Genomic DNA, 22,219 nt, shown 5'->3' on the forward strand with positions numbered 1-22,219 from the left:
GTTATCTTTTATGAATCTTTAGAGGTACCTCATCTTCCTTGGAATGCAGTTTGGAAAAACTGTGGTGAAACTTACTCATTTGGGATTACACAGAACTACCCGGTGTTATGCCATTTTTGTTTAAGATAAGATATACTTGGTAAAGTTAGTTGCTTATTTTCGTAACCCCTGGATAACCTAAAAATAGCCTGTTATGTTTTAATAAGATAACTAAAAAAGAATCCATATTAATATTTAAAATTGAGAATACTGGTTCCTGGACAGGAAGTCGTTTTCATCCCAGGACTTTTGAAATCTGTTTCAACTTTAAAATCTAGGATGTACTCATACCTAACCACATATAAATGAACAATGTAAGTTCATAGGTGTGACATAACTCTCTAAAGAATGGGAACAAAATATGGTAAGAATTTTGAATAATAAAACTAACATTTTATTTTAATTTAAATAAACAATTTTGTTTTATATATTATGGTAAAAATAGAAATATTTCAATTTTAAATAGCATATATTATCTTGCTAGAATGTGATGATCAGACAAATCCCTTAACTCTTCAAAGAAAGGTTTCTTGGAGATTTGCATGCCCTTAGTTAAGTCCATAATCTTTTATTATTTATTTATTTATTTATTTAAAAAGATTTTATTTATTTATTTGACACAGAGGAGAGATCACAAGTAGGCAGAAAGTCAGGCAAAACGCTTAACGCAGAGAGAGAGAGAGAGAGAGAGAGAGAGAAGCAGGGTCCCTGCTGAGCAGAGAGCCTGATGCGGGCTCAATCACCCAGGACACTGAGATCATGTCCTGAGCCGACGGCAGTGGCTCAATCCACTGAGCCTCCCAGGTGCCCCAAGTCCATAATCTTTTAACTGAGGGCCCATTTGGCATGAGGGAGAAGAAAGGTACACCAGGCTTAAACTAATAAAAAAAGGCCTTTGAGGGGTATCTGGCTGGCTGAGTCAGTAGACCATGCAACTCTGATCTCAGAGTCATGAGTTTGAGCCACATGTTGGTATAGAGATTACTTCTCAAAAAAAAAAAAAAAACTTTAAAAAAATTTTAAAAAGAAGGCATTCTAAAAATAAAAAGGAAGAAATAGAATGTAAAATAAATTAAAAATGATTTTAATGTGTTTTTTAACCTAGTTTTAAAGAAAACTTTTCCTGTAAGAAAGAAAATTACCCAAAGTGAAACAAACACTGAATCCTATTTTTAAAAAATCCAAGTATATACTAAATATTTTGTAAAAAAAAATTTTTTTTTTTTTTTAAAAGAAGTTCTTTTCTTTTTATCGCAGAATACTGTGAATGATCTAACAGTTATCGGGCAACTCCTGAAGATCTGGTAAGTTTTAATATAAAAAGTTAAGATTTGCTCAATTGTTTTATTTGATACTTGGTTTCTGACTTCAGAATAAAATCAGAGGTACTTCCTGAAAGTTGTTTAGTTATATTTAATCTTGTTATGTCTATATGAAATTGAAAAGCTTTATCATCTGGACTTCCTGATGGTTATGTAGGAATGTCACTTAGTATATATTAAAATTTTATTAGATAGGTTTGGTTTCAAATCACTGTTCAAATCTCTCTGGTCCAGTATTGCCCTGTAGTATCTCTAACTTGTCTTCTATCTGTACATATCTCTCTAGCCTTATTTACTATTACTTCTGTATGCAAGCATACCAGTCTAGTGAATGTGCTAATTTATTCCTTGAATATTGCATGCATATTTCCACATTTGAGTCTCAATTTAAATGATTTTTTTTTAGTTGGAAACAGTTTCTCTACCTTCTCTAACTTCTTGACTACCTATCCAATTCTCAATTTGCTTCCTTATCCTAGTTCAAGTATTAACTTTTGAAAAAGGTTTCTGCTGTAGATAAAAAAAAAAAAACAGCTTTATTGAAATACAATTCACATACCATAAAATCCACCCTTTTAATGTGTATGATCCATTGGTTTTCAATATATTCATATTCATATTTTCTGATTTAGAACATTTTCATCCACTCCCCTGAGAGAAACCCTGTATCCTTTTTTTTTAAAAGATTTTATTTATTTATTTGTCAGACAGAAAAACAAGTAGGGCATAAAGAGAGGGGCAGGCAGCAGAGAGAGAGAGAGCAAAGAGGAAGCAGGGCTCCCTGCTGAGCAGGCAGTGTGATGTGGGACTTGATCCCAGGACTCGGATCATGATCTGAGCTGAAGGCGGACACTTAACCAACTGAGCCACCCAGGCGCTCATATTCTGGTCATTTCATGTAAATGGAAGACAATGTGTGTCCTTTAGTGTCTAACAGAATGTCTTCAAGGCTTGTCCATGTTTGTAGCATGTGTCATTACTTCATCCCTATTATTGCTGATACTGTTACATTGCATGGATATATCGATCTAGATATTTGGATTGTTTTCACATTTTGACTATTATGAATAAGCATGCTCCAAATGTTGGTGTACAAGTTTTGTGTGAACATATGTTCTCAGTTCTCTTGTTGTATACCTGGGAGTAGAATTGCTGGATCATATGGTATCTCTGCAGTTAGCTTTCTGAAGAGCTGCTGAACTGTTTTTCAAAGTGGCTGCACTATTTACATTCTTACCAGCAGGCAATAGGGTTCCAATTTTTTCCATATCCATTGCCAACACATGTTATTCTGGTTTTAGTTCTCCTAAATGGGTGTAAAGTGGAATCTCATTTTTGTTTTTGATTTGCCCTAGGGACTAATGATGTTAAACATCCTTTTGTGTACTTATTGGCCATTTGTATTATCTTCTTTGGAGAAATGTCTATGCAGATTCCTTTAGCCAGTTTAGAATTGGATTACTTGTGTTTTTATTGTTAAGTTGTAAGTGTTCTTCCACACATTCTGGATCCAAGTGTAAGTATTATCCATTCTATTGGTTGTCCCTTTTCATTTTCTTGATGATATGTATTCTTGAAGCACCAAAATTTTTTAATTTTGATAAACTCCAGTTTTTATCTGTTTTTTCTGTCTGTGCTTTTTGTTTCATCTAAGAAACCATTGTCTAACCCAAGATTCACTACAATTTCTTCTGTGTTTCTTTCTAAGAGTTTTTACAGTTTTGGCACTTATGTTTAGGTCTTTGATCCATTTTGAATTAATTTTTGTATATAGTGAGATAAGGGTCCAGCTTCATTCTTCTCTAAATGGATAGCCTGTTCTTCATGTACCATTTGTTAAAATGACTGTCCTTTCTCCATTGAATTACCTTGATACCCTTGCTGAAAATAAAATTTTCTGTAAACATAAGGGTTTAGTTTTGGACTGTCAGTTTTATTCCACTGATCTATATGTCTATCCTATGCCACACAACATTGTCTTGATTATTATAGTTTTGTACTAATTTTGAAGTTTTTTGAAGCTGCCCAACAATTGGTATCCCCTCTAAACTGTTCTCATATTTACTGTGTATATGAAGCCTTGTGTATGTGCTGTCTAATGTATTTCATTTATCTTTATATGTATAGTTGGTGCATTATGTACATTAAACAATGTGGGGGTTAAGGGTGCCACCTCCTGCACAGTCAGAAATTTCTTATATAAGTTTTGACTACCCTGAAACTTAACTAATAGCCTACTGTTGACAGGAAGCCTTACCAATAACATAAGTAGCTGTTTAATATGTTTTGTATTTTATATATACATATAACATATAAAAAAGTAAGCTAGAGGAAAGAAAATGTTATTAAGATCATAAGGAAGAGAAATTACATTTATAGTACTATACTATATTTATTGAAAAAAGCTCATGTATATGTGGATTCAAGCAGTTCAAACCCATGTCATTAAAGGGTCAACTATATGTGCTCAGTCTCCCGGGGCAGATTGTTAATGCTTTTGAGGGATAAGGGCTGTATCTTGTATATCTTTGTGGACCTAGAAATCTTAATGTTAGTAAATAGGATAATGATGTCCTACTGACTTAAAAAATTTTTTATGAAAAATTTCAAATTTACATGAAAATGGAGATGAAAATATGAAGATCTTCCATGTACTATTTATCCAGATGTAATAGTTATTAAAATTTTGCCATAGTTTTCTTCATTTCATACCCTTTCCTTCCTTCACTATAGCGTTTTGAAGCAAATTCCAGAGAACATGTCATTTTGTGCCAACATATTCTGTTTACATTTTTAAAGAATATAGGTATTTTTTCTATAACTACAATGCCATTATCACACCTAGCAAAAGTAACAATAATTATTTATTGTTTCCAAGTCCATATTCGTATCACCCCAGTTATCTCAAAAATAGCATCTTCATTTGTTTTTTGTGTTCATGATCCTTACACAGTATTTTGGTTGTTTGGTCTCTTAATGGACTGATTTCTTATTTACATGGTGAAAACAAAGCAGTACATTTTATTCATTTTCATGGTTCTGAATACTAGAGTGCTTATAAAGCCAATATCTGTTCCTATTCCTTAGCCACTTCAGTGAACTCCTCTCCTGCAACTCTTAAGCTGTGGCTTGTATCTCTGCTTCAAGAATTCCATTTTTCTGGAGTTCTGCATTTCCAGTGACCCACTTCCAAATTGCAGCCATTGCAGGGCTATAAAAATACTACATTGTTAGTTTTTTGGTAGTGACGTGAGTATTATGAAATGGGTGTGTCTTTGCCAAAGATGAGTCAGTGGACTTTGTGCCTTTTACGTTGTACTCTGTGTGTGTGTATGTGTGTGTAAATTGTACAAGTACACATATATGTAACTGAAAAGTTTAACAGAACAATTCTTAACTTTCTTTTTTTTTTAAAGGATTTTATTTATTGATTTGACAGAGATCGCAAGTTGACAGAGAGGCAGGCAGAGAGAAAGGAAGGGAAGCAGGCTCCCTGCTGAGTAGAGAACCCAATGTGGGGCTGCATCCCAGGACCCTGGGATCATGACCCGAGCCGAAGGCAGAGGCTTTAACCCACTGAGCCACCCAGGCACCCAATTCTTTCTTTTGTGTGATTTAGTCTTAATATTTTCTATTTTGTATTCTGTTTTTTTAAAAAAAATGTTGATTTGACCCATTAATTGATTTTACCACCTGCTAAATGAATCCTGACCCGTAGTTTGGAAAATAACATTTTATTGGATAGTTCTGGCCAATGGAAGTAGAAATTAGTATTTTTTTCATTTTGTCTTTTTGCTAGGTCTCCTAGTTCTAGATATATTTTTTTAAAATCACGTTTGAAGATTTAGAAGACTGAAAATTTTGGTTGTGAATATGTATAAATACACACATGTGGACCAAAAAAAGTTTTAAAAGTTGAATTAGATTAGGTGGTTCCACCATCTGAATAGGCAACTTCTTTGTTCCTGAAGCATTCTTTTATATTTTTTTTCTTTTGTACAGATACGTCGTCATGAAATACACAAATCAAAGAACAGAGCATTAGTACACTGGGAACTCCAAGAAAAAGCTTTGAAGAGAAATGGAAGAAGCAGAAACCAGAAATTTCTAATCTTGAGAGAAGGAGATTGTCTATAATGAAGGAGGTAATGCTAAACTGCATTATCTTTAGAGTTAGAGAAGAAAATGATCAATAGGTTTCTCTCTTTCCTTTCAAATTTGATTCACATTGGAAGGACTTCAGTAAATAACTGTGTCCTTATATAATGATTTACACATGGACTCTGAAAAAAGCAGTGGAGTGATGATGATAGCATCTAGTTTGGAGGTTTGAATTCCTGCATGGAAAGTTACTGTTTATGTGACTTGCCTGATTGTAATGTTATGAGATTTCAGCGGTATATGCTAACAAACTGACTAGTACATTCCTCGGCACATAATTTGTTCCTTATATACATATATAAACTGCTATAATTATTTTTCTCAGTTCACACACAGTGCTATTAGATTAATTACTTTGCAAAAAAAAAAAATGTGTGCTTGTCCAACAATTATTAGTTAGTAAGCCCACTTGTCCTTGGCTAAATCTTTTACAAAATGTAGGGTATTTGGATAAGTAATCAGATGTGTAGGAATAAATAATATGGCAAAAATAGGAGGAAGCTACAGCAAAAAACCCTTTGATTTGGGATGAAATCATTGAAAAAGAAATATACTTTGTAGTGTCGCTTCTTGTTCATTGTTGAAGCTTATGGCACTTGGCTGTTCTGGGTGACCTTTCACTGTAGCTTTAAATGGCTCTGTCTTTCGAAGAATTCATTAGGCTTGTTAGTGAAAGGTAAAAGTTTCAGTCTTAATGTATCATCAGGAAGAATTCCATCTCCCAAATAAATGTTTATATGGACTTGTAAAAACAGTAGATTGAGAGAATATGGTTCTTTACAGATAAGTATCCTTTGATAATCTTGGACAAAGTATGTGGTTTTCACAGTGACCAGGAGAAAAGGCAGCCCTTTTGAGGCGACTCTGGGCTTTTGTGTCCCATCTCTAGTGGCTCCTGCTCTTGTCCTGAACTGCTCATGTCCTGAAGGAGTAGATACGGGTAGAAGGAGGGACTGAAGGAAGAGTGGTAGGAGAGGATGAGTGAAGTCTCTCATATGTCCCTCCAGTCCCATGCCTCAGGCCCTTGTGTCATGGTTCTCAATGCTGACTGCACATTAGATCAGTCAGTGTTGAGATCTTTTATGAAAAAAATCATAGTATCTGGACTCAGATATATCCGTATTCAGCTAATCTGATTTAGTGGACCTATAATGTGGCCCTACTTAGGTATTTTGGACTCAGATATATCCATATTCAGCTAATCTGATTTAGTGGACCTATAATGTGGCCCTACTTAGGTATTTTTTTAGACAGTTGTTATGTAATTTTAATTCATTTGCCAGGGTTGAGAACCTCTGCAGTTAGTGAGATCAAGTATTTCCATCTAACAGTATATTTGGAGATTATCCCATGTCAGTATTTAGAAATCTACCTTTTCTTTTTAATGGCCAGGTAATATATAGATGTACCACAATTTATTTATCCAGTACCTTATTTGTGAAAACTTAGGAAGTGTATTGGACTATAGTTTATTTATTTTTTTTTTAAAGATTATTTATTTATTTGACAGACAGAGATCACAAATAGGCAGAGAGGCAGGCAGAAAGAGGAAGGGAAGCAGGCTCCCTGCTGAGCAGAGAGCCTGATGCGGGGGCTCAATCCCAGGACCTGGGATCATGACTTGAGCCTAAGGCAGAGGCCTTAACCCACTGAGCCACCTACGTGCCTCATGGACTATAGTTTAGACCTCTGGTTAAGAAGATACAGTGGTTTAAACAAAATAGAAATCTGTTTCTCTCTATGAAACAGTTCAGAAGTAACCAGTAGTTGGTAGGGTCTCTGTGGTCCTTTATTCCAGGGCTTCCATCACTGAGTAGAGAATGGCTGTTCCAGCTGCCTTTAGCTGTATTCTAGCCAGCATGAAAAGGGAAAGAGAATGCATGCTACTCCTTTAAATATCATCCAGAAATTCTGGCTTCTATCCCACTGTCCAGAAATTCATCATATGACCATTCTCACTTAGAATGACGGTTAGGAGATGTCGGTGTATACTTGGCTAAAACTTGGGAATTCTGTTAAAAGGAAAATGAAAAGACAGGAAATTGGTGGGTAAGTAGCAGGTCTGTCCACCCCAGATTGTTACCTCATTTGTCACTGGAAATAATACAATGAATACCCTTGAATGTGGTTTTAAGTACATGTAAAACTATATTTGTAGAACAAAATTTTTTTTAAAGATTTTATTTATTTATTTGTTTGAGAGAGAGGGAGAGAACAGAGGGAGAGTGAGAAGGAGAAGCATACTTCCCGCTGAGCAGAGAGCCCGATGTGGGACTCGTCCCCAGGACCCTGAGATCATGACCTGAGCAGAAGGCAGGTGCTTAACCGGTTGAGCCACCTAGACACCCATGTAGGATAAATTCGTAAGAGTGGAACTGCTGAGTCAAAGATATGTGCATCTATTATTTCAGTGTTGCTAAATTTGTAGTGTCTCTGTTAAGGGATGTGATGGGACCAAATGAAGAAGCCTCCTTGGGCATACTCACCTAGGCAGTATCAACATGTATTAGATCTACCAGTCCATCCCCCAGAAATGGACTCCTACCTAGATTAGCAAAGTTAAGAGAAAAGCTCTTTGGCTAGCATAATCATTCGCTGTATGATGCACTCATGTCATGGGAATCAAGCAAATGAGGGTCCAAATTCGATCAGAGAAAGGGAAACTTCAATAAAGATTTTATAAATTTTAGAAGTCTAATAACTTCCCAGGTCTCTCTGTAATTTGCTATTTCTGTCTGGTTTTTATTATCAGAGAACAAAAGTGCTAGAATTAAAAGTTTTTGTTAGTATTTTTGAAGGGATCTTGGATGATCTTTTGTGAATCCAAGATGTGTACCACTATTCATAAGTTTGACTTTGTGCTCTATGAACCCATCTGGGGAAGTAATGTAATGTATACAGATGGGCTTGCAAAGATTGGTTTACTTATCAAGAGGATGGTTTTTTTTTTTTTTTTTTTTTTTAAGTAAAGGTTTTTATTTATTTATTTGACAGAGAGAGAGAGTGCAAAAGTAGGTAGAGAGGTAGGCAGAGAGAGAGGGGAAGCAGGCACTCTGCTGCACAGAGATCCCAATGCGGGGCTCGATCCTGGGACTTTGAGACCATGACCTGAGCCGAAGGCAGAGGCTTAACCCACTGAGCCACCCAGGCTCCCTAAGAAGATGGGTGTTATCAGAGAGGAGTGATGAATAAATCTAGAGAGAGCAAAAGAAAGCCAGTACCCTGATCTGTGGCCTCTCAACCCATCTGCCCCAAGAAGGCTGGGCAGAGACTGGCAAAATGCAACAGTGTAATCTCTTTCCTGGAGACCTCATTATAATTGATAATCAGGTCTTGGTATGATAAAATTATTCCTCTACTATCTGCTTTTTTCAATTATATCTCTTTATTTTGATGGAAGGTCAGTAATTTTTTTTTTGATAGTAAACTCAAAACTGCCATTAGGAAATATTCTGTGTGTAATTTTTCTAGTTTAAGTGATAGATTATAATGCTTCATTTACTCTCTTGCCTAAGCTCTAATTGGGTGTACTTGCAAGATCGCTAACCAGGGATAGAAATTTGGTTCATGGGATAATATAATTTAAGTTGTAGCAACATTCCAAATATCTCTAGAATGGTACAGGTGTTCAGTGTGTCCACATTCTTACAACAGCCCTTTGGGGTAGGGGAAGGTGGCGGTATCTTCATTTACATATTAGGAACCTAAGCTTAAAGAGGGTTGGATTTTGCTTAGTATCCCTTGGCTGGATCCTAGTCTTCTGGCTCTGAATGTGCTCTTTGCCTTATATCATTCCAAAACTTACTCTGTGGAAAGAACAAATTAAAGACTTGATTCTCACCCACTGAGCTATCCAATCTGATTGGCCACAGCAGGAGAAGAAAGGGAAAAAGTCGGAATGTGACTTTTGTTATTTCTTTTAATGTCTTAAAACAATAACTGAAATCATATTATATACTTGTTTCCATGGGCTAGAGAGATTCTGGTAAGAGGATTTTTTTGCCAGAAGCTCTGCTTCATTGTTTTTGAATCAGTGTTGGAAACCAGGCAGTTTTTGTTTTATGACTCCTCTCAGTTTAAGAATGCCACCTGGTGGTGGTGGGTAGAGTTGACTTGCCTGTGCTCCTTGCTTATAATTAAGAAAGTTCCTGAGTTGAAAGTGCCTAATCAGAGGCGCTACTGTAATCGTATTTTTTGAGTTCTCATCCCTCTAGGATAAAAGTCCACCTTGTTTGTAAATACAGAACTGTCACTTTTTTGTTTGATGCCCCAAAACTCATATCTTACCTCATAGTCTCTTAAGTTGTTGATCATGATCTATTAGTGGAATATGAAATCACTTTAAAGGTTGAAACCCTCTGAATATATGGCTCAGAGTTTTATATCTTTAATCAGTGTTTTTCAAACTGTGGATCACAACTTGTTAGTGGATTGCTTAATTTAGTGTGTTGTAGCTATTATTTTAAAAAATAGAATAGAAACTAAAAGAAAATATTATAATGGTTCTCAAAAAGTAAGGTTAAGTAAGACTTTTATCTTGTTATGCATTTACATTTGCGTGTATATTAGGTCACGCCAAGTAAGGCCAAGTAAGAAATAATGTATTTCTTAACTTGGATTGTAGCCAAGCATCTGAAATCTAATTATTGTAATAGCGCCATCTCCTGGTACTTACAGATATTGCCATTGAAGGATTTTGGGAGGATGGTGGCTTACAGTTGTTTTTATTCTCTGAACCTTTGCATGGACTTTTCCTTTGTGATTTCATAGTATATATAGATTTTTTTCTGAATAATAATATTTATCATTAACACATGTCTAGATTCTTTCTGATCAATACCAGATGCAGGAGGTATTAGAAAAATCTGATCATTTGATGGCTGAAGCAAAAGATCTGTTTGTTGATTTTCCCCGTAGGCGCACAGGTAATGTATTTCGTTCAAACAAAAGCTTCTTTTTCTTATTAATCATAGCCTACAATGGCTGTTTGGAAGAACTTGAAAACTTTTTTCGGGCATCACATTATTTATAGTACAAGTAGTCTAGAGTTGTTAGGCATAGATTCAGTATAATTTGTTTGCTTTTCACTAAGAATATTCACTATTACAAATTATGGAGCTAAATAGAGGTAAGTCATCATTTACTAGTATATCTCATGGTGCAGTTTACAAGATTTTGTTATAAATATGACTTAGTTTCCAGTTTATTAATGTTCGGTTACCGTATAAAGTGTCTGTATTTGTATGTAACTTGAGTAAAGCTAAATTTTGAAGCCTAAAGCTACTTCAGTCTCTCTCTGACAGAGACTTTGCCTTTTGTCAGATATATAGCATTATTCACTTTAATGTGTATATAATCCATTGTTTACTTTAATCCCTAAAAACAGATCATTAGTTTTTAGTTTAAGATCTGAATCCTGGCTTAACCATTTATTATTGTGACTTTGGGCCATTTGCCTCATGTCTCTGAGTTTCAATTTGCTGATCTATAAAATAATAATAGTAACAACCTCATCAGATTTTGTGAGGGTAAAGTGATTTAATATATGTAAAAGCATTTAGAAAAGTGCCTGGCATATAGTAAGTATTATATAAGTGTGAGCTGCTATTATTATCATTTAAGATTTTTATTTGATAATACAAACCTGTGGCAGTGTATAGTGCTTGTAAAGTCAGTTTAATTAAATGAAGTAAAATCATCATGACTTCTTTTCCTTCTGCAGGGTTTCCAAATGTAACTATGGCTCCTGATTCCTCTCAGGGTCCTATTGTGGTAAATCAAGACCCTGACACGCAGGCTGTTCTTAGTGAATCCATCATGGAGCCTCAGGTAATATGCTGTCCTTATAGCCATCATGCTTATGTTGAAATTAAATTTATGCAGGCATAGAGGTAAACTTTTCAAAAGCTTAAATATCAACAAATACCAAGTTTGGTTGCTAGAATTGTTCTTCCTCAAGCATATTACACTTTGGGTGAGTTATATTTGTACCAAACAAGACAGGATTGGATAATAATAGCTAACCATTTATTGAGTACTTACTTATGATGTAGGTACTAGCATTACCTCCAGTTAGCAGGTGAAAAAAACTGAGCTTCAGAAAAATTAAGTGCCTTGTCCAAGATCACATAGCATCAGAGATGGCATTTTGCTCCGTCTGCCATTATAGAAACAGTGGGGAGTCTCTTAACTTCCACTTTAGAGTCAGGTGGATCTGTGTTTACATTCTGTTAGTACTAGCTGTTGGATCTTGGGTTGATTTCTTTGAGGTATCTGAGATGACTCAGAGTATTTTTGGTTTTGTTGTTGTTGTTATTGTTAAATGGGAGTAGAATATACTTACTATGATTGTTGTGAGGATCAGCTGAGATAAGTTATGTGTCTATCATGATTCCAGATACTAGTTCTTCATTAAATGTTAATAGTCTCTTTTAATGGGTGTGTTTAGAAAACAGGTGTGTTTATTCCTGTTACCCAGGAAACTTGGAATTTATTGACCAGTTACATGGGAAAATTATATTATAGTAGTAAAATGTTAATTAAAATGTATCCCAACCTAACTGAAACTCTTAATTAATCAAAATGCTTAGAATTTTGAAATGGGAAACATTTTTTAAAGCTCACGAAGAATTTAATATTAAAATAAAACAAATTTTTAGGATTGACGAGGACTCAATACCTGTTTAGTGCAATTTCCTAGGTTATTTATATGTCCTATGAAAAAAGGAGAGTCATCAGTTAGAGGGATGATCCTAGGGAATTACAAGGTCCAGAATCATTAAAAACAAACAAACAAACAAAAATCATTAATCAAAAAATCATTAATCAAAATCAAAATCATTAATCAAAAAATCAGAATCATTAAAAAAAAAACAAACAAAAAACAACTTAAGTCTACTGTTTTCTGCTTACAAAGGCAATTAAGTAGAATGTTACATGTTTTAAATAGCCAAAAGCCATTATGTTTTGGCACTTACTAAAAATGTTAGCTTTGAGGGGAATCCTCCTACATTACTGGTGGGAATGCAAGCTGGTGCAACCACGTTGAAAATGTTGAGATTCCTCAAAAAGTTGAAAATAGAGCTACCCTATGACCCAGCAATAGCACTACTGGGTATTTACCCCAAAGATACGAATGTAGTGATCTGAAGGGGCATGTGCACCCCAGTGTTTATAGCTCAATACCCAAACTATGGAAAGTGCCTAGATGTTCATCAACAGATCAATGGATAAAGAAGATGTGGTATGGCATGGAATGGAATGGAATGGAATATTATGGGATATTATGCAGCCATCAAAAAACCTGAAAGCTTGCCATTTGCAATGACATGGATGGAACTACAGAGTATTATGCTAAGCGAGATTAAGTCAATCAGAGAGGTACAATTATATGACCTCACTGATTTGAGGAATTTGAGAAATAAAACAGAGAGAAAGGGAGGGAAAGATGAAACAAAACAAAACCAGTGAGGAAGACAAACCTTAAGAGACTCTTGGTCTCAGGAGACAAACTGAGGGTTGCTGGAGTGGAGAGGGGTGGGAGGGATGAGGTGGCTGGGTGATGGACCTTGGGGAGGGTATGTTCTGTGGTGAGTGCTGTGAATTGTGTAAGACTGAAGAATCACAGACCTGTACCCCTGAAACAAATAATGTATGTTAATAAAAAAAATGTTAGCTTTCAGATAATTATGGTCTCTGTTATGGGGAAGGGGAAATGGCAAGAGCTGGGGCTAGAGAGATAAGGAGGAGGTAGGTAATGAAGGGCTAAAGAACCAGAAAGTGAGAGGAGAGCCACCAAAGAATTTTAGGAAGAATAGAGTCATGATTAAATCAATTGTAGAGTGGAAGAAGGGTTTGGGAAGGACAAGACTGGTGAGAGGATCTGGTTAGAAGACTTAGGTTAGAATTTTAGTGAGAAGTGGTGAGGGCCTAACCTAAGCAATGGCAGTAAAAAGAAGGAGGTAGTGGGGAAGAGAGATGGGTTTGAGAGATTAAAAAAGGATAGAATTGACAGCATTTGGTAGCTGATTGGATGTGATGGATGAGAAAAAAAGGGCAACTCCCAGTTTGCTGGTTTGAGCATCTCAGTAGATGGCAATACTCTCATGGTCTTAGGTAATATGTCAGGAATAAGGCTTCTGAAAGAATGATAGGAGAGGCTTAGGAAGATGACTAGTTTTGGACACATTTAAATTTATGTGTGTAGGATGTCTACTAGGAATATCTTAGGCAGTTGAACATAATTGTCTAGGACTCCTGAGAAATCTGGGTGAAGAAAGAAATTCGAGAATTCACAGCATTTGAATTGTAATTGCAACTTTGGAACTAGATACAATCTTTCAGAAAGGGAGTCAAAATGAGAAGATAAAAGGTCCAAAGGGAGGATCTTGAGTATTAAGAAAGGGCAGAAAGAAAAAAAAATCAATGAAGGAGATGGGAAGGAAGAGCCAAAAGAATAGAATAAAAACTAGGGAAATATGGTATCTTGGAAGTTAAAAGGAAGAATGTATCAAGAAGATCTTGAAAGAAAGAAAGGAATGGTCATTAATGTCCAATCAATTAGAAAAGAAAGGGAAGGCAGAGACTTAAAAATATCTATTTGATTTAGGAACAAATAAAAAAAAAGATATTGACCTTGTAGACAGCAGTTTGAGTGGAATGGTAGGGCAGAAGCAAGGTTGTAGGGCATAGGTGGTTGAGAAGCCGTGTGGGGTGGGGGTGGAGGGGTGGGTAAGATTCTTTCAAGTTTGGTGGTGAAAGAGAAAAGATATGGTGAGAGAAAAGAGAAAAGATACTCACATTTAAATGCGGTTGAGCTAAAGCCAGTGCAGAGAGGTTGAAGTTGCCCGAGAGGGATGGGGCACTTGATGGAGTGGAAGGAGGTGAGAGGGTTTAGGTCCTAGAGCACTTGTGGAGATGTTAGCAGTAGAAGGAGGGACCTCTCTATTGTAATGACAAAAAGAAACAAAGGATGAGTGTACATATAACCAACTTGTATTTGTATTTTTATTGTTATGTTGAGAAAGGCTCTTAACGAAGTAGATGATGAAGGAGAAGGAACTGTTAACAGCCAGTCTGAAGAAAGTGGGAATGAGTTGGATAAACTCTATAAACTCTCAGTCAAAAACTAACGTAGATCGGTAGGTATATATATGGATAAATATTTACAGGGCTTCCCTTTTTCTCCAAGGCCATTTCCTTTGTTTCCCCAGCTTTATTGAGATATTATTAACATAATATTGTGTAAGTTTAAGGTATACAATGTGTTTATAATATTTCTACTTGTGGAACTTAATGATGTTTTCTTTGTGGCCTAATATATGATTAAATTTTTTGTAAATGTTCCATTTGTGTGCTTGAGAAGAAGGTATATTCTATATTACCAGTGTATAAAGGTCTATATGTATATCCTTAAGATCTGCTTCATTGATGATGTTATTTACTTCTTCTGTGTCTGTACTTAATTTTGTCACTATCTTATATTGAGAGTAGTGTATTAAAGTCTCTGTTAGTGTGTTTCTATTTTTCTTTGCATATGATGTTTAAGTATATTTAATTCTGTTTAAAGTTAAATACCTGATTGGTGTGTTTTTTGGTACATGGATATCCATAAGTAGTTGTATTTTCATTGTGAATTATGGCTTTTTAGCATTGTAAAGTGTCCTTTGTCATATTTAATGCCTTTTGGCTTCAGTCCTATTTGTTTGGGTATCAGGAATGAAACCTCTGCCTTCTTTGTTTCTGATTGCCTAGTTCATCCTTGCTCATTCTTTTATTTTAGCTTTTCTGAATTATTGTGTACTAGGTGTATCTTTTGTATTTAGCATAGAGTTGGGGTCTTGCATTTTAGCCAGTTTAAAAAAGTCTTTTTCTTTTTTTAAATTGGTGTTGAAGTAAGCTTGTAATATTTATTGATATAGTAGATGTGTTTGATGTCAACTTATTTTATAGTACTATGTATATTATACTATAATTATAGTTTTTCTTTTTCTTTATGTAATGTTTTTTTGTGTTCTCTTAAAAATTTCTTTTGATATTTAGGAAGTTTGTAATTTTGTTCTGGCTGGTTGTCTTTATATCTGCCTTTTATAGAGCCCTTTAGTCCCCTATATTTTTCAACCTTTTGCTCAGGTGTAATTAGTTTTTAAATGGCGTGCTTTGACTTCCACCTATGACCTATGCAACAAATAATTTATTCTATATTCTCATTCTTTCTCTTTTTCTCTCAGTCCTTCTCTCTCTTTTAGCTGCATTTTTTTTTTTTTTTTTTTTTTGCTTTGACAGGACATAAAACATTTACAGATTATATTCTTCCTTATTATTGCCATTTTTTAAAAAGAGAATTTTACTTATTTATTTGACAGAGATCACAAGTAGGCAGAGAGGCAGGCAGAGAGAGAGGAGGGGAAGCAGGCTCCTGCTGAGCAGAGAGCCCCCCCCCACGCGGGGCTTGATTGCAGAATCATGGGATCATGACCTGAGCCGAAGGCAGAGGCTTTAACCCACTGAGCCACCAAAATATGGCAAATATTATTGCCATAAATATGGCAAAAATATTATTGCCATTTTTGTTTTAGTCTTGGATCTATAGTTAAATGTATTAAGTGCTCATCATCAGTTCTTTTTATGATGTTTTCCTAGTTTAACTTTTGGTTGGATCATTCATTTAGACAAAGCTCATGGTGTGTAGGGTTTTATGAGTTCTATTCTTTGAGTTCTTGAAAGCTTAAAAGTTTTCCTGTAGCTTTGATATTTGAAGGATAGCTTGGCTGGATATAAAATCTTTAATATTTTGTTTCCTTAATTTTTTTTGAAAATGTTCCTCCATTCTTGGCTTACTTTGAATGCTGTTTTGACCTGGTCTGATGCTAGAATAATTTTCTTGCCCTTATAAATAATTAGGCATTTTTATGTATTGATGTCCTTTATATTTAAAATTTATTCTTTTATCTTTAAAATTTAAATATTGCTAAGCTGTGTTTTGAGTTTTACCTTTTCAGGTCAGTTTTTCCCAACACAAGTTGGCTTTTTTGTAGATTTGGTTCTTTTCTTCTTTTTTTTTTTTTTTTTTTTTTCTGGAAGTAAGTTTCATTAGGTTATAGTTTCAGATATTAGTTTGATATCATTTGTTTTTTTTTTTTTTTTTTCTTTTTCAGAGACTCCTTTTACCTACATAAAAGTGATGTCTCTTGTTTTCTATTTCAAATACTTTCTTTCTCTAACCTTTTATTCTTTATTTTTTGTTGTTGTTTTCCTGTAATCTTCAATCTTCCTTATTAAATGTTTATTTAATGATTATCCATTGGACACATTGTAATTTAATCTTTATTTTTGAGTTTTTTCTTTTTTTTCTTTATCTTCTTTCTTGAGTTCAGGTCAATTCTTATTTTGTTCCTGGTTTTTGTCTATCTCTGTTCTTAGTTTTTAGAACTTACTATGATTCAAGATCTATATCTCCAAATGCTTGTTTAAATATACTGAATTCCATGTTTAAAGAGTTTTGTTACAATTTTCTTCTGTTTCTTGGTAGGGGAAACATTTTTTATTGGCTAGAATATTTCAATTAAATTTTCTATTATTTTTTGTCTTGTATGATGCAGACTGTTTTAGTTTTTGTACATTTTATGGACAGGGTTGTGAGTTTGGGGTAGGTCTCTCAATTATAGTGAAGTACAGTTATTTTCATGGGTGCTTTTTTTTTTTTTTTTTTTTAAAGTATCAGCAGGTGAAAGTTTGGTTTGTACTCTAATACTGTTCTTTTTTTTGTCTTGAACTGTCCTTCTCCCTGTTAAACATGTTAAAGGTAATATACTTTTTGTGTGTGAGTCTTTAGCACTCAGCCTCCTAAGAACTCTTCTTTCTTCCTGTTGACATCAAGAAGTGGTGTCTTTCCAAGACCTACCACCTTGAGTTCTATGCACTTTTTTAGTAGTATTTTGAACTGCCCAGGTTTGGGGTGGGGTGGTGTGTGTGTGTGTGTGTGTGTGTGTGTGTGATATATCCGTTTTTGAGTATTTGCTATTTAGAGTGGACTTCTTTCTGGAGGTGATTTTGTCACCAGTAGACTCTTAGCTCTCTCTTTCTTCTCCTTCTTGCTCTCTCTCATCTTCTTTTTCTCTATTTTCTTTTTCTTCTTTTTTTTTTTTTTTTTTTTTTTTAAATGACCCCGTTTAGAGAGGAGTCATTTTCAGCTGCCCTCACTTCCTGCTAGGGCTTCTGACAGGAGCTCAGGAAATATCTTTGCTGGAGTTTAGTGTGTATTTTTCTACTTATAGGTAAAGTTGAAGTTAGTAGTATTATCTGTTTTCCGTCATGAAAAAAAAAAAAAAAAGAAGGTATGGGTTTATGAGCTATTTTTGCTCCTCTTGTTGCCCCGTCTCTTGGGTTTTGGAGGATTGTATATAGAGTGATTCAAAATTTAGCTGGTTGCTGTTTCCTTAAGGACTGGACACTTGGAAACATGTATCCATCTTTTAAGATGAGCTTCTTGAGCTTATTTCAGAACCCAAAATAAACTAATCTGGTGCAATATTGCTTTTATTCTTTACATTTGAATCAAGTTACTGTTTTTTTTGGTTTTGGTTGGGGTTTTATCTCATTTTTTTAGAAGTTGCCCCTGTGAAGTAGGTGGTTTCCAGTTTCGAGTACCTAATGTCTCAAAATGTTACTTGTTAAAACTATTAAACATGAGGTTTATCAGAGATGCATTTAGATTTGGGATCTGGAGACTAGTGCCCCCCTTTTGATTTGAAAATTTCTATGAATACATGTTCTTGTGTGACCTAAAACAACAGAAATTTTATTCTCTCATAATTCTGGAGGGAATCTATCTGAAATCGATCATTCATTGGACCACAAATCAAGGGTTCGGGCGTGGCTATAACCATACCCCTTCTTCCATAGGTTCTACTAGAGGAGAGAATCTGTGGCCTTTGGCCTTCTTTGCCCCTTCACAGGTTTTGGATGACTGTTTGTCTTCCTTGGCATTGTGACATTTGTTACAGCTGCATCATTCGAATTCCTTCTGCCTCTGAGTTCATAATCACCATTAACCTCTGTGTGTAATGGTTCAACAAGTCTTCCTTTTGCCTCTCTTTTTATAAAAATATACATGATACCATTTAGCGGCCACGCCCCCCCCCGCCCAGCCCAGGAAATATAACCTCACATCCCAAGATTCCTTAACTTAATCATATCAGCCTGTTTGCTGATTGTAGAATTTTTGGGATTTCGGGAGAGAGTCGACTCTTCCTTCATCTTTTATCCTATCCTGTCCTCTGTCTCTTTCAGTCCAAGCTGGGCCGTATTTCTGCTGGTGTAACATTCTCCGTACCTTCTCAAAGGACCTTGTGTGTTTCCTTTGGATGGCATTAGACAAAGAGGCCCTCCAGAGATCTTCCCTGGATAATTCCATCTCTGTTGCTGCTCTGCTGAGATCATTAAGGGGATCTGTGAGTCAGATGCCTAATCTCTTCAGATTAGCAAAACATTGTGTAAGCCATACTCCCTCTTGTCCTTCTTCTTTCCAGGGCGTGCTTTCCTAACAGTGTGTGTTGTGGATCCTAATTTGACCATCTTTTGCGGTTCTTGGCAGGCAAGGCTGCAAAACTTTCCCAGATCACCAAGTTCTGGTTTCCTTTGGCTAACAGTTCTTCCTGCAGTGTATCTCTTTCCTCCTACATTTCACTCTAAGCAAAAGCAGTAAGAAGGCAAGGACTGGTACCTTTCAAAACACTTGGTTGGAAAATCTCCACAGCTAAGTATCCAAAGGTTACAATTGTTTACAAGTTCTGCTTTTCCACAACAACTCGGTTTATGTTTTCTGTACTTTATTATAAGATTGTCTTTCTTCCAGTTTCCAATCACACGTTCCTCATTTCCTTGTTGAGCCTTCACCAGAAGCTCCCTTAATGCGTCATATTGCTACCAGTATTCCATTTCATGATGATAGATTCTTTCTCTGCCGTGCTCCCTCATTTCCTCCTGGGTCCACAGTGGAAGGGTCTGTTAACATATCCAATTTCTATATGCATAGCCCTGTGTAAGGCAACCTAGGGATTTTGTTTTTGTAATATTTACCTGAAAAATTCTTCCATCCTCAAACCCATTCTCATTTCAGAGCTTTGTTTTTTTTTTTGGTAAAACATTTTTGATATTTGTTACAATAGCACATCTAGCACTTGTGTATCCAAGGTGCCAGAGGTCTACATTAGTTTTCTATGGCTGCTATAAATGACAATAAATTGAGACCCAATTTATACAACTGAATGGGGACTTAAAAAACAACAGAACAAAAATGTATTCTCTCACAGTTCTGGAGGCCAGAACAGAAATCTGAAAATCAGTTTCACTAGCTGATAAATCTGAAATCAAGGTGTTGGAGGGCCACTTCGATCATTCCCTCTGGGTACTCTAGGGGAAATCATACATACTTCCGTGTCTCTTTCCAGCTTCTTGTGGGCCCTGGCCATTCCTTGGCCTTGATTTGTCAGTATAAACTTCCCGTCTATTGACCATCCATAATCACACAGCAGCTTATCCCCTCTTATGTCTTTGTGTGTCAGAGTCCTCCTTGTGGTCTCTCCTCTTATATTAACTTATAAGGATTTAGGGGTACTTGATTGCCTTTAGGGCCCATCCAAAAGAATCCAAGGTCATCTATCTCTCAATATCCTTCCCTAACTTAATCACATCCGCAAAGTCCCTTTTTAGGTCAGATAATCCTTCGGTGACATTCACAGATTCTAGGGATTCAATTATAAGTATTCTTTAGGGGAGGCCATCTTATACACCCTTGTCATTAGGTAGTAATATATTACTTTTACTTTTTTTGTTGTTGTCACATAACCCTGACTCTTCTTAAAAAACAAAAAAGTAAAACATTAGAGACAGTAATGTGATGGTTCAGACTGTTTTTTGGACCTTTTCCTAACTTGTACAGAAATCATCCCGTTACAAGAAACAACTGTCTTTCTTAAGATTTATGCCGGAAGAGTTGGACTTTGAACTAACCCACACTTACAAAAGGAGCTTTTCTTTCTGATGCTTTGATTAAAATGATAAAACTAAGCCCCCCCTTTGAATGGAGTGCATTATAGGCCTTTTGCTATATGAGGAAGTTTTGTAGCAGCAGCTACATGTGCAACTGTACTATCCATAATTTGCCATGATGAAAGCAACTCTCTTAGGTTGAGATTTTGTGAGCCACTAACATAATATTTGCAATTCTCCTCTCCCATTCTTTGACCGGGTTGGTGTTTCCCCTCGCTCAGTCTACACAAAACCTCCTCCTCCCTTGTCTTTTTTTGCCCGATTCCTCTTTTCTTTGGGGGGTCCCCCCACAGCTTCTTTTTGCCTAACAGCTTTACTTGATTTATTGTCCACATACCACTACGTACCGTTCCCAATCCTCTTAAAGTATAACCATTCAATGATGTTTTATAGTCTAGTATGACATGCAGAGTTATGCAATCTCTAATAAGTCACAGTTTTAGAACATTTTCAGTACCAGAAGAAAAACCCAATATTCTTTTAATAGTCACATCCTATATCCCCTTCTTCCTCCCAAGCCCTTCAGCCTTATTCGAAATTATCTAATTGGATAATATGTAATTATTTCTTATCTCTGTAGATTAGATTTGCTTATTCTGGAAAATTTCATAGTTGTAGAAGCATTCCGTATGTGGTTCTTTGTGTTCTGGTTGTCTTTCACGCGCTTTGGCATTTTCTCAGATTCATCCATGTTTGTAGCATGTTCTCCACTTCATTCTTTTTATGGTTTGTGTGGTGCAGTACATTTTACTTCTCCCCCATCACTTGCTGGGCATCTGGGTTTTTTCCTGCTTTTTTGTCACCTACCCTACCCCTTTTAAGAAATTAAGTCTCAGTCCAACTGAGAAATAGATAAAGGAATCAGATGGTTGGAGAATAAAGAATAAGCCTTACCAATGCTAAAGATGATTATAGCAAAGGCTTAGTTCTCTAACTCCCTATACTACAGCTCTTCTTCTCACTCCTTCTCCTGCTCCCAGGGACTCAGGGCAGAGTCTGCTCTAGTCATTTTACTTCAGGGATGAGCATAGACTGTGTTCTGAGGATAGCCTCCTTCACAGAGAGAAACCAGAAAGGACCAAGCCATGTACTTTCTCTGGGAGAAAGAGAGGAGAACGGGGCCCATACCACAAAAATTCAGAAAGGACAGATTTTTCCTCCAAGCAGGAGCCAAGGTGGGTGAGAAACTGGGAGGAAGATGGAATGATTCCTTTTAACACTAAGAAGACTGGCATTTTAGCTACCTGTCTTAACAGTTAAAGCAAAATGTATTTTTTCTTTGATTTTGAATTATTAAAAGTGCTGTCAATCAAACATTTAAGCAGTTGAGCAGTTTAAATGATAGCATTTATTAATTTTGATATAGCTTGTTGCCCCATATTTTATAGGTTTCTCCACCAACTGAAGGAAGATAATTCTGAGTTAATTAATAAACTGTGGGCTGATATTCAGCAGAAAATAACAACACAGTCCCAAAACCCTCCGGGAACTCCATCACCTGCCCCTCCATCAGGAGAACAAAAGGTTTGTTCCCCATTGTATTATTTCTCACAGACAGTAACTTGTTTTATTATGTTCTTCCTTAAACATAGTAATGTTTAAAGGAATATTATTTGGGTTTTTGACTGGCTTTACCTAATTGATCT

The 22,219-nt window shown here is 35.8% G+C and overlaps 1 long non-coding RNA gene across 1 annotated transcript; it reads left to right on the forward strand.

The window, feature by feature from the left end:
• The first annotated feature begins 1,289 nt into the window (after positions 1-1,289).
• Positions 1,290-22,096, forward strand: LOC123393343. The gene is made up of 6 exons (XR_006608112.1): positions 1,290-1,343; positions 5,364-5,506; positions 10,345-10,447; positions 11,245-11,351; positions 14,549-14,662; positions 21,962-22,096. It is a non-coding gene; the product is annotated as an uncharacterized LOC123393343 (long non-coding RNA).
• The last annotated feature ends 123 nt before the right edge of the window (positions 22,097-22,219 follow it).

Source organism: Mustela putorius, unplaced genomic scaffold, assembly GCF_011764305.1.
Source record: "Mustela putorius furo isolate JIRA1106 unplaced genomic scaffold, ASM1176430v1.1 tig00000827_pilon_pilon_pilon, whole genome shotgun sequence".
Lineage (NCBI taxonomy): Eukaryota > Metazoa > Chordata > Mammalia > Carnivora > Mustelidae > Mustela > Mustela putorius.